Below are 14,286 nucleotides of genomic sequence, written 5' to 3' on the forward strand. Positions count from 1 at the left end.
TCTCGGATATTTAACAACATGTTGTAAAACAAACTTGAAATTTCTAACGATATAGCGTAATACAGTGGTACTTCTTTCAGTGTAAATGTGCGTGTATGTGGGACGGTATGATCGTCGCGCATCCGGTATATACATGCCTGGGCTTGGCACTTGTGTTCCTAACATGACGCCGTTGTCTTGTTTTGAAATCGCATTTTTCAGTGGTCTGTTTTCGGATGCGATTATTAAAACGTTAAGTTGGATATTTCATGTCATGGACTCTTTAAGAACAAGACACTTATCTTATAAGGCCATCAATATTGTCCTCTAAATACAGTGTTCTAAATTCATTAAAGTAAGTTGATAACTTAAAGTTTCTACTCGTAAAAAATATTTCTAGACTGTCATTTGGAAACAACAGACTTATATGAGACTCTAGTGGAAACAATCTCTCAAGATAACTGTTGTAAAGCAGACATAATAGTATTGTTTGACAATAGCTGACATCTTTCTTGTGCACAATGGAGCAATGCTGATCTCTTCTGGGCTGCACTCTATAGATACAGGCTATTAGCTCAAGAATTTCAAAGCTGTTCATTGATTGATATGAAAACATGATAACTCAAACAACATCCAGATGTGGTGATGAACTTGTGCTTTGCTCAGCTGCATTGCATCTAAGATAACATGTTGTATACAGCAATTAACGTGTGCCCGTTATTGATCTTTATCATCATAACTAACACAGGATACGTAAACTTTTGACGATATGCTTTTGAATGAGTCTTTCTTTCTAAAACGTTAACTTGTTTTTTTCTGATGAATAAAAATACATAACAATACAAAGTAACACAGGTCTATAAACTTCACGGAGTAGAACATGCTGGTGAATGTTTCTGATTTTCTATGATATTAAAGGGTGTGAAGACTCGCGCAAAAAGACACGTCTAATGCCGGTAAATTGACCGAGTTTCGAATGAGGTGTAACAGAAGTGTTAAACACCACCATCGATCCCAGAAAATACACACACAGCTTGCTACCGTCGGTAATTAGACACTAGTGTACTACTGACTGTACACGAGTGTCTAATTACCGACGGTAGCCAGGGGCGTAGCGAGCGGGGGGGTGTGGGGGGTGTCACACCCCCCCAATAATTTGGTCGCTGTCGGCAAATTTTGGGTCTGTCGGCAAAAAGAGAAAAGGTGAAGAGAGCGGAAGGGGAAGAAAGAAGGAAAGCTGAATAGAGAAAAGGAGAACGGGAGCTTCTTCCGTGCCAAATTTGACTTAAAATATGCACCAGATTGCATCTAAGAACGTTTCAAAACTAAAAAATTTCCAAAGGGGAGGGGTAGACCCCCTACCCTTAGACCCCTCCCCCATTTCAGTCACCACTTCCAGATCCGTCGGCAAATCAAATTTGACTTAAAATATGCACCAGATTGCATCTAAGGACGTTTCAAACTAAAGAATTTACAAAGGGGAGGGGGACACCCCCTCCCCTTAGACCCCTCCCCCATTTCAGTCACCACTTCCAGATCCGTCGGCAAATCAAATTTGACTTAAAATATGCACCAGATTGCATCTAAGGACGTTTCAAACTAAAAAATTTACAAAGGGGAGGGGGACACCCCCTCCCCTTAGACCCCTTTCCCATTTCAGTCACCACTTCCAGATCCGTCGGCAAATCAAATTTGACTTAAAATATACACCAGATTGCATCTAAGGACGTTTCAAAACTAAAAATTTTCAAAAGGGGAGGGGGACACCCCCTCCCCTTAGACCCCTCCCCCATTTCAGTCACCACTTCCAGATCCGTCGGCAAAACAAGTTTGACTTAAAACATGCACCAGATTGCATCTAAGGACGTTTCAAAACTAAAAAATTGCCAAAGGGGAGGGGGACACCCCTCCCCTTAGACCCCTCCCCCATTTCAGTCACCACTTCCAGATCCGTCGGCAAATCAAATTCTCCACACCCCCCCCCAACAAAAACCCCTTCGCTACGCCCCTGACGGTAGCAAGGTGTGTGTATATTTTCTGGGATCGGTGGTGCTGTCTAATACTTCTGTTACACCTCATTCGTAACTAGGTCAGATTACCGGCATTTAGACGTTTCTTTTTGCCCGAGTCTTCACACCCTTTAAGTCTAACATATATTGCTAATATCATCATCAATTACTTTTTTTTCACTCACAAAATGTCTAAAAACGTTGAAAGCTAACAAAATACACATCATCAAACAAGTCTTCACCTGCAAAATGTGAAACCTTTAAAATATGTGTCAACTAAGTACAGGAACACAACACAACAGAAAAGACATATTGCTTCATTCATCAAAATGCACATGCTGATGGTCTCCAAAAGTCATGGGCGGCGATCCGTACTTCCGAGTGGGGGGATCAGAGCCGTATATAGAGAGAGTTTGGCCAACCATGTAACCGATTTGGATTGGTCGAGAGGGAAAACGCCCACACAGGGTGGTAAAATAGGTCCACTTGAAAACTTTATAGCAGACGACACGCATACTCACAGTGTATAGACTATCGTTTGTGTAAACGAAAAAAGTACGAAATTATGAAAGAAATGGTGCTGGGGATGCTGCAATCGGTCAGAACATGGATATTGTTGTTTGATAATCCAACTGACCATAAAAGAAGAGGAATTTTTTGGAAGTAGAAAGAACAAGATGGAGATCTAATGAAAAAAAGTCTGTGTAGCCTAGGCCCATACTAGCCATAGGCCCTAGTGTAATACGAGTAATGTACAAGCAATGCGAGAATTTTACGTTCAGACTGGTTTCTGTAATTACATGCATGGCTATTCTCTCTCGTTTTATGATCCACAAATTCGATTTCATTATGCCAGCTCTCCTAATCATAGGCATGGCAGTTTCAGTCGCACATATAGTTATCCTAATTCCTAGTTATTGTATGCCTAGGCTATGCCTAGCCTAAAAAAGTATCACTTTTAGTTTAATGTAAAAGGGTGGGCTAGCCTCTAGGCATCACGTAAAGCATTAATCCTTAGTTAAGCCCGAAGCATAAGTTAAGCCTGGGCTTAGTTAGACCTGGACCATTCCTTCTATTACTACAACTGTTATAGCACATTACATAATATGGCACAGTATAAGGCCCAATTAAACTAGGTCTAAGGAAAACAAAGTAGCCTAGGCCTAAACTAGTTAGGCTAGGTCTATACTCATTGGCAACTTGTGGGCTGTGTACACATACAGGCCTAATTATATAGACCCTTTTTAGTATGCCATAAACAAGTGCCCAAATGGTTAAATGATCTTGGTTTGTGTTAATTGTCAGCATTGGCCTAGCCTTTTTAGGCTAACATGAATTCAGCCTAATTTTTCCTTCTTCAAAAGTATAGCCTAGGCCTTGGTTTAATTTGGATGCAGTCAACTATCATTTATCAAAGTTGCATCAGTACCTCCTTATTCCCTTAATTGACACCCACATTGATGATTGAAGTTTAAAAAAATCTTTTTAAATTATCTTTAGACTCCCTGAATTTCAGGACTTTTTTTTACAAATCAAAGGTGACATGTGCTCTGAAGAAAAACTCCTAACATAAAAAGCCACAGTTAGCAGACTGTGATAATGACAAACCTGGTGATTGACTACTAGACTGAAATCCAGTTCCTGCAACCACAGCAATAAAGTCTTTGTTTTAATCAATGCACTTGTGTGTTTGAAACTTTCAAGTGGACACTCAATGGCAGTTGGTTAAGATATAAGGTTTTACCTTCATCATGGAGAGTTGAAGGGAATCTGCCTAATCATCTGAATAATGGACTCAAGGATAGCAACAAATCATGATTGGATAATGATTTTGAGCAAGTAAATATCTGGCAATTTGAAAGTTTGTATTATTTTTTTACATATTATTTAAGCTGTTTAGCTCAAACACAAGCAAATGATCAAGTGACAACAACCGATGCAGTATATTTAAAGGTATTGAAGACTTGCCCTAAACCGCATGCCGCGCTCTGAAAAAGTTTACTTTTGTCGCTACAAAATGCAGACAGTAATGAAACCTGATACCTTGTTATCTTTTATCTAGACCTGAGATGTCCACGTTGCTATGTGCACTGTGTTGTGGGTATTGACTGTGACTGTGACTGTACACTAATGTCTATTTACTGATGGTAGCAAGCTGTATGTGTATTTTCTGGGATCAATGGTGGTGTCTAACACTTCTATTACACCGCATTCGAAACTAGGTCAGATAACCGGCATGAGACGTTTCTTTGTGCGGGAGTCTCCACACCCTTTAAGGAGAAGTATTTATATCCCATTATTAGAGAAAGAATTATGTTTCAATTGGTAGCATGCAACTTAAAATTTTGCAAACATTAGATACAATCAAACAATAACAAGGTTCATTTACAAGGTAATCTACTGCCCTTTATTTCACATTAGTCTGTCACATTAGAAGGTCACAGCTTTCAATAATTATACAAACAAATTCCCTTGATGGGTGCTTCGTTAGATTCCTGCAATTTTCAAGTTTATCAATGTAATAAGTTCTGAATGTGGCAATGTGGAGAAGCTTTGGGATAATCTGTGGATAAGACTGCCAGACTATCAACAAGATTCCACATCCATGCAACTCCAACTGCTTCCTTCACCTCCTTGCAGATGTACCACATGTCCAAAAAAAAGTCAGCATTGGTTAATGTAATTAAAATCTGGCTTCCTCCTGAGCTGGCAAATACACATGAATTGTCAAGTACAGAGGTCAGTGTGAAACCACTGAAAGATCTTCTCAGCTTTCAAGAAAACAAAGACTTGAAGCCAAATTGACAGAGGCCACACTGATACCATTCCACTCTCATAAGATGAAGGTATCACACACACTTCATTTTGCTTCTGCGATGCAGTGCCTGGTAGACTGTGAGGGTCCAATGGATGTTTTAACAACTGCCTGGTTTATAGAGCTCTGCAACAGATAATTCATCCTAATGTCTAGTCGTCATCCTGTCATGGCCTTGAGCAAGTTGAACCCACTTCAACACAAAGCAGCTATTGAATTCTTGTCTAGGTACTGTCAAATTCACATCACCATCATTGCTGGTTCCAGCTACGCTGACCATGATAAAAGAGTACAATGAGGGTTTTTAATTCACCCAACAGAGCTTGCATTCCAGTACCTTTGGGCAGCTGAAAAGATATTCAGAAATTGTTATATATGAGTGTGTTTGTATGCATGCATATGTGTGATTTTCTTGCTTTACAGAACAGCTCCATTTTGATAAGCTATGTAACGTGGAAACCTGCCAATCATATGTTTGAAATAGGACAGGCTGAAACGATTCTTAAATGAAAAGCTTAACGACTTCTTGCATTTTTATACATCACTGTTCGGGTAAGGCCAGTAAGGGCAGTATGAAGAATAAGTAACAATTAATAATTATCATTATGGCCATTTGCTGTCTGCATAATAACAAACTGAATGATGTCATCAGCCCTGTGCTCAGTTGACAACACTGACAAGAAGGCACACTATGTCAGTGTGATCCATGAAACCTTATTAAGGACATGACCGTATAGTATATATGTTAATGGAAAATACATAAGCTACAACATACACCAGTATTCAGTTGTTGCAGGGTTTTTTTTTCTTGACAGACCCATTCAATCTGTTGCACCTACTATAGCCTAGTACTACATTCCTGAGAAATTAACACCACAATATCAGTCTTAGGTTTGCCCACAGACTCCCAACTATTGCTAACTCCTACACTCAAGTATATAGTTTTCAAGTATATAGACATTCAAGTCCCCATTAAGGACCCTAAGGCTATATGAGAGGAATAAAACCGAGGACATCAAATGTCATACCCAATTACAATGCTTAATGTACTCATCCAAAGTATTCTTAAACCCATTCACACTACTTGCAATTCAACCTTCTCAGGCAAACCATTCCATCCATTCACAACCCTTGTATAAGTTGTATTAGACTGAAGAGAAAAAGTTATGCCGAATATTAATCCTACTATGTAACTTCTGGAGTTTAATACAATGACCTCTGGTACAACTACTTTTTGGCAAACCTGAAAAGATCAGTGAAGCATAAATTGTCATTTTATGTGTAGGCCTACTTTATTTAATTGAAGGATCTATTAATGTAGGCCTGATGCTATAGTTGTGCGTCTGTAATCTAGCCTAGCCAGGACTGTGATGTGTGCTTTTCGTTTGTATGACTAAAGTAGGACTAGTAGTATGAGGCGTAAAATAAAACAAGTGTAATGACAGGTTTTCAGCTAGTTTTCTATGCATTTCAGGTGTGAAGATAAACGTAAATGTCACTAACTAACGCATACTCTAATTCATTACCTGATATCCATTTTGTTCCTCGTATGCCTGTCAAAATCTGACATTCTGAGTCGCTTCGTTTGTTCGCAACGAGCACAGTGTGCAAAGCTGCTATATATTGTGTGTGGTGTTTTTCGTGTTTCGCGCAACTGGTAACGACAACTGGACCTATTTTGATGCCCATGGTTTGCGTGTGACGTCACAAATCGCCAGTTGGCCAAACTCTCTCTATATACGGCTCTGGGGGGGATCAGAGCCTTATATACAGAGAGTTGCGACAACTCGGGTCCGGGAATTTTCGATCACGTGACCTCATGGCACCATTTTGGGGCCAACTAATTCTGGCGATCGACAACAACGTACGTTCGAGCAGTCAACATCTGCGCTGCCATCACAGAATGCCTGGCTGTTCAGCGTGGGGCTGTTCGAATCGTCCCGAAAATGGGTCAAAGCTGTTCAGATTCCCAACAAACCCAGATCGGAGGAAAACATAGGAGGCGAAAGTAAACAGGCTTCACTGGAAGGCGAACTCCAATCACAAACTTTGCGATGTGAGTACTTCACCTAGGCCTAGTACAATGAACTAAGATTCGTAACACTAGGCCTAGCCTAGTCCATAACCAGGACTGTGGGTTACACCACGCAGTCCTTACAGCTATGTATGGTGCACTGTGCAGTGTAAATACACACATAGTTAACAACACAGAAAACAGAGCATAAATTTCAGGCATGAAAATGGTCTATTTTTAACAAGTTCTGATCAAGAAAGTTGCGATGTTGGGATGAGATCTGTTATAAGGTGCATAAAAATATCTCTGCAAAGTTTAGTGAGTATATTCCTTAAATTGAAGGCTCCAGCGTGGCAAGACAAATCGGGGATCTACGAAGCACAGTGTGCAATACAAAGCACCAAGGGCTAGCCTAGCCCCCTAATGAAAACTGCTTGGCTCCATTGAGTCATGAGCTTGTTTGGATTATTATTTATGAAAATTTGGGTGGCGATCTGGCAGACCGTTGAAATGATTAATCATTCTGCTTTGCACTTGATTATTTGAATTGAACTGGTCCAGAACTCCACTATCTTCTATGAAATAATATTGAAAAATTAGGTTACTAAAATATCACTGTAGGCTAGGTAAAAATATTTCCTAGAACATTGTGTCCTGTTAGAGGATAGCAGGTAAAAATAACAGAGTCAACTGGAAACCATAGGCCTAATTAGGCTCAGGAATCATGTTTGTCCATGTCATACATAGGTACGGTATACAGATCCTAATTCATATTCTTACAACCGGGCAGTTCCAAGCAAAAGAGGACATAACCCAGGAAATTCAATTTGACTGAGACTAGGCCTAGCATTTTACCGTGGTTGGCGGGCAACTCCCCCCCCCCCCGGCATTCCCCCCTCAAAAAACGACTCTAATTTTCGACTTCTGACAACATATTTATGCTTCTGTTGGGGGGGGGGGTGGGTTGTCCGGGGGTGTTGTCTGGTCACGATTACCTTATCCATTAATAATAGAAGCCCATGCCTAGTAATAGAGGCACAATTGGTATTTTGAAGAATTTCTGACTTTTTGGATCCTATAGTATATAGATGCAGCTTTTTCAAGTTATTAGACATAAAATTCGTAGATAAAAGCCTGACTCTCATACAAAAATAGTCTGAAGTAGATCTTTTCAAATTCCAGCAGCAGCTTAGTTCTCATAACGCTGAAATATCCTACTCACATACACCATATGTTTGCGATGTGAGTTCCAGATTAGTGTAAATTCCTAACAGCACCCAGTTTGGGTCATATTATGGTGGTAAAGTCCTGTCAGCTGTAATTTATTATTCGTATTTCATACATTTGAAATAAAATTAGGTCATACCCACATTGTGACAGTGGCTGAGTGAGAAATATTCAGCCTAGGCTTCTGTGATGAAGCCTTATGAACCTTCTTCCAACTGCCACGGTATAACACTTATAGAACTGCCCACCCCACCCCTCTTTTTCAAAACCAAGGTCAGAAGAGTAACTGCAGCAAATTTCATCTTCTATGACGTCTGTCACTGAGAATTTATTCTGACCGACCTGGCTGGTGGGTAGAGGCAACCCCCCTCCCCCCATGCCTGCCTAAATGTCATACTGTTCTGGGAGTGTTCCAATCTAAATGTACAGTATTCATAGCTATTTTGGGTAATGTGCAACTAAAAATACCCCCCCCCCCCTCCACACTAGAACTACAGGTTAGTTTCCTGGTATATATATTAAAGTTGCGGGGCCTATCACTGAATAAAATTCAGCATCAATATTTCCCTCCTACAGGCCCCCATCTGACTGATGCCAGCGTACTCCAGGAACCGACCACGTTCTCTGAACCTGGAGGAGAGGGAGGGATTCATTCATTTTTTTCCCGACGTGGCTGTTTATATCCGACCGACGAGACCAATTGTGATACCCCGAAACAATCCCCCTCCCCTGCCCCACATGTCACCTTTAACCCTGCGCTCTCAATTTTGTGGGACTGGAACACAGACAAAATGTGATTGGTCCATTTAGTTACCATAGCAACCAATTTTCAAAGACCTAGCTTCATGATTCTGTGCACCATGTCAGTACCAGTCACATGTCCAAATATCAACTTCATCAGCCATTGCTAGCTCAAGTTACAGTTAATCCCAATTTTGACCAATCACAGGCTTTGTTTGGTTACCATGGCAACAATGGAAGAATGTACATTATTCCGCAACTGTGCAATATGTGTTACAATATGATATATAACCAGTCATAATACAATTTTACCGTACCAGAATATCAACTGTTGAATTTGGACTTCCAAATGTGCCAACCTCATCCCCTTGAACTTGAGCGCAGCCAATCCCTCCCCCCCCCCTCCCGTTCGACACTCGACGCCCTACTTACACAGCCTAGGCGCATAAAAGCACCACAACATGAGCAGGCCAAAAATAAAACCCAGAATCCCGCTCACACTTCTACAATGCCATCGAAAAATTCCCCTATCCACCTGAATGCCCATTCCCACACATACTGTATGTTGCCCATTTGGCCCCAAAATGGCGCCCAAATTTCAGTTGTCGCAACTCTCTGTATATAAGGCTCTGGGGGGGATATGAGCGTAGCGCCACCATAGGTTGGCGCGAAGCGTACACGAAAATTTGGGATTTACAAACCCTCTAGATGGCCGGAAACGGCACTTCCCGAGGTTTCCAAGCGGCATATACCCAAATTTAAAATAGGGATATCATGTCCGAAATATCTCATAACCAGAATCCAAAATACTTTCTTTAATTTCGGGTGTTATTTTGGGGAAATTGCGGCTGTCAATCTTGCTTCAGGCGCTACGTTAGAATGTTCGAGAGCTCTTTTATATTACTCGATGAAGAAAATAGCCTCATGCAGGCTATTATAGGCCTATACACATGCAATACACAATTACACATAGTTACATTCCGTTTGCTTTTTAGCTAGGGAAAACCTGATGAGTTGAACTTAGGGAATAACGCGACGACCTAGCAAATGTAGGCCAACTTGGTCGGGCAGTACGATGGTAGAGTGCTCGCATGCGGTGACAATTGGAGGTCCCTGGTTCACAATTCGGTATCAACATCTGATACCAAAACTTCCCTCCACTCCTTTCTCTATGAAAACTAATAAATTAATATAGGAGAGGCTAAGTCTCCATCCCCAAGTTCCGTTGCCATTTGCCAGGAGAGGAAAGTATTTGCAATCTCTGCAAGTGGACAGCTGTACTCATGTTGGTGGGATGGGGACATTAAATGACAGTCCTGGAAGTAGGATTTTGACCCGCCTGCCTGAAAACATCTCACTTTGCGCCTGGGGGTCTATAGCGTTCAGAGGTTGAACCTGCCCATTAAAAATATCTGTGTAATGTGTCTTAGGTGCATAGTAATGCTATGTTAGGTATTCACTACGACTATTCACTGACAACAGCATACGTTTGGGAATAATTATTTCTGCATTACAGCTACATTTCAGATTGCCAGACAAAATACCATATTATAAGTTTTAGGCGTTAGTTCGAGGGTACATGTACGTGTGTAGGCCTACTATAGGGACTATATGAATACTATGAGGGTGCATATATGTACTATATCAATACCGTGGGCGCAATAATACCTTTTGTTGTTATAGGGCCAATGAAGCCTACAGTAACTATTCTTGCTTTATAAAGACGCTTTATTTGAAAAGATCGCACTGCGTTTATGCAGGTAGGCGAGAAATGAAGCTAAAGAAGAGCCGTACATTCACGATGATGCATAAATGTAGGCATGAAAATATTCTTATCCCTGGCATTTGGTGGGGGGATATGGTGTAGTACATCCCCTCCACCCATTTTCATGGGGTGATATATCCCCCACCCCCCCCCCCCCCCAAGGATCGCCGCCCATGCCAAAAGCTAAAGTAATGAGTTATTCGCATTATAGAGAGCAATGAAAATCTGTTCACAATACTTGATTCCACTACACAAACTTTTGCTGGTGTGTATGGCAAATAGTAATTACTCCAAACTAATTATAACTAGAGAAACAAACATATCATCCCCTCAAAAGCCTGGTAAAATTGTTGCTCCTTGAAGTAGTACGGCAAACAGCGTAGGGACAGCAGTTCATTTTGGATTAGCATCGGGTTCTTGCAAAGGAAAAAAAATCATTCATTGAATTAAAATTTCAAAGTCAGTAGTGCCATGTATGTTTAGGCAAATTTTAGACTCCATGTTTGGTCTATATTTTATCAGACTTAAAAGGAATATATTTTGAAAACTGTTTATTGTGTTGCTAACTAACAGGGGACAGAAACGCTACGGTTAGTTGCATTGGTAACGTCGGTATAATGCGCTATAGAAATAAGTATTGTTAATATTATTATTATTATTATTTAATAAAAATACTTTGTGTTCATTGAGCACAATAGATGCAAGAATGTTTGCAGACAATCATGTCAAGGTACTTTTAGCCTTGCAATCAAAGCACAGGGAATATTGGAAACGCATCATTGACTACTTTCAGCATGGAAATCTTTGTAACGGGAGTGTTGTTAACCTTGTACTTTGCGGTTGATTGTTATGAATTATTTGTTCTCAAAAAAATGCAATCATCTGCACAAAGAATTGGAAAAAATTTGGTGCTTTTGAGGGTTTTTTTGGAAAAGAAAGAAAGATATTCATTCCAAAAATTGTTTTTTTAAAATTCCAACAAAAAAGGTTATTGGAAACCAGCTCAAACCCCAAAGCCTGCTTCGTCATTGTATACTGGTTTACAAAATTTACACTTTGATACTGAGGGATTATATCTACGAAGTTGTGCAAAGAGATAAATATTTTATCAACACCCTGATTTAATGTTGCAGGTAAAACGGCACGTCTATTAACTGTTTATCAAAACTTGACTAGCTTCCAAAATTCCAAATTCTTATACACATGTGAACTCCTACTTTTATTTCTGGCATCATCATCTGTTTTTAACAATCTGTTAAAATTGTTGTGCAACATTGTTGTTGTGATTAGTTGTATCTACATAGTAAGTTACTTAACATGATTTAAAAAACAAAATACACACCTATACTGTAGTATATTGATAAAGTTTGTATATTCTGATGTGGTCTTCCCAGGGTTCTTCGAAACCATCCGTTGGTCTGTCCGCTGACCTTATGACCTACATATCATTTATCATATTGTATACACACCAGTATGTATCAACTCAGATCCAGTTCGGCATTTACTCGTTTAGAATAAAGACGTATATATATATATATATAAGCCCGTTCTCATGTGGTTTGTTTTGCGTGTTCGTTTGGTTAATTAAAAGAGTTCAAGGATTAGTTCAGGTGTCACAAATGTTTATCTTATATGAAAGCGGACAATAAAAGAAATCCAATAGTGAAGAAATTATTCAAATATCTTTTTCCGTTTAGGAGATATTCAAGTTTAAAGTTCTATCTGATTGTGTAGAAACTGCTGAAATCAGACTAGCTGTGACGTCATATCCTCAAATTTTCTTCTGTAGCGGGAAGGAATTTGAATAATTCAGGATGTTCTTGATTGTTATAGATTGGTTTCTTGTGGTATCTTAACTATTTAAACTGCATAATTTTTTTTACATGTGGTGGGCCCTTTGCAGAAGAAAATTTGTATTGTATTGGCATTTCTTTACTCTGTGGAAAGTACCTTTGCATTTAATATTGGTTTTTGTGTGGTACCAACTATGATTGATCATGGCCCATTTGGGGGCCCTTTTTTAGTGTGTCTGTTAGCTCGTTTGTAGCAGAAAATTTGTCTGGCATGATGATTTCCATAGTCTGTAAGATCAACCCGAACATTCCAAACCGGTTTTGAGTGGTACCTTGCATATTTAATCTGGGTCAATGCTACGATAATGGGCATTTTGGGCCATATTTGGGGGCGTCTGGCGGGCCCTTAGCAGTAGAAAATTTGTCTGGCATAGGTCATTCAGTACTTTGTGGCATTCATGCATTAAGTTGACATTGGTTTCAAGTGGTACCTCGTTCGTTTGATCAAATGCATTTTTATGGGCCCTTTTGGGGCGTCTGGCGGGCCCTTTGTAGCAGAAAATTTGTTTGGCATGATGATTTCCATAGTCTGTAAGATCAACCCGAACATTCCAAACCGATTTTGAGTGGTAACTTGCATATTTAATCTGGGTCGATGCTACGCTAATGGGCATTTGGGCCATATTTGGGGGCGTCTGGCGGGCCCTTAGCAGCAGAAAATTTGTCTGGCATAGGCCATTCAGTACTTTGTGGCATTCATGCATTAAGTTGACAATGGTTTCAAGTGGTACCTCGTTCGTTTGATCAAATGCATTTTTATGGGCCCTTTTGGGGCGTCTGGCGGGCCCTTTGTAGCAGAAAATTTGTCTGGCATGATGATTTCCATAGTCTGTAAGATCAACCCGAACATTCCAAACCGGTTTTGAGTGGTACCTTGCATATTTAATCTGGGTCAATGCTACGCTAATGAGCATTTGGGCCATATTTGGGGGCGTCTGGCGGGCCCTTAGCAGCAGAAAATTTGTCTGGCATAGGCCATTCAGTACTTTGTGGCATTCATGCATTAAGTTGACATTGGTTTCAAGTGGTACCTCGTTCGTTTGATCAGATGCATTTTTTTAGGGGCCCTTCTTGGACGTCTGGCGGGCCCTTTGCAGCAGAAAATTTGTCTGGCATGGGCCATTCAGTACTATGTGGCATTCATGCATTAAGTTGACATTGGTTTCAAGTGGTACCTCGTTCGTTTGATCAGATGCATTTTTGGGCCCCCTTTAACCGGCCCCAGGGGCCACATGCAGCAGAGCGACCACGGCAGACATCCACTTTTGGATATACTGGGTTTTTCCACAAATGTTCCAATACTCAGATATTGGTACCTCGTTCGTTTGATCAAAGTGCACTGGGCTGCCGGTCTATCACAGTTAGTCTTTCTACACCAGTCATTTGCAAAGAAATTTTGAAATCTTCAAAGTGTGATGTCTCCTTAACAGAGAATGCTATCATGGGAGTTTCTTCACTATTCTGTTTGTCTTTTTAAGCTCTTTCATACAAGCTAGACATGTCAGACACCTGAACCAATCCTTTAAATCAGTGGATACGTCATATACAGTTACAGATAATCAATGAATCATATGTAGGGATGTGTCTGTTGTACTGTAAAGCTTTACACTATTGATTGCCTTACACAACAAACAATAACAGCACCACTGAACTGAACGAAGTGCCAACAAACGCGTATTTTAATGTAGATCCCACCCCTATACCCACAAAGAAATGTTTAATACACACGTTTCTAGTACTCGAGTTCATTTTTGTGTTTTTGAAACCAATTCCAATTTTGGTAAATCATGTCATATCTGTCTTTATATGGTGACTTTGAAGCATATGACGCAATTAAGCAAAAACTAAATAGTATATGTACATGCTGCTAGTTTCACCAAAGA

General features: G+C 40.2%; 1 long non-coding RNA gene across 1 annotated transcript; it reads right to left on the bottom strand.

Annotated features, from left to right (window-relative positions):
• Nucleotides 1–4,372: 4,372 nt before the first annotated feature.
• LOC139983564 (uncharacterized) lies at nucleotides 4,373–6,557 on the bottom strand. Its single transcript, XR_011798744.1, has 2 exons — nucleotides 6,330–6,557; nucleotides 4,373–5,150 (listed from the first exon to the last, which is right to left on the bottom strand). It is a non-coding gene; the product is annotated as an uncharacterized lncRNA (long non-coding RNA).
• Nucleotides 6,558–14,286: the final 7,729 nt, after the last annotated feature.

This window comes from Apostichopus japonicus, chromosome 16 (assembly GCF_037975245.1).
Source record: "Apostichopus japonicus isolate 1M-3 chromosome 16, ASM3797524v1, whole genome shotgun sequence".
NCBI classification, from domain to species: Eukaryota; Metazoa; Echinodermata; class Holothuroidea; order Aspidochirotida; family Stichopodidae; genus Apostichopus; species Apostichopus japonicus.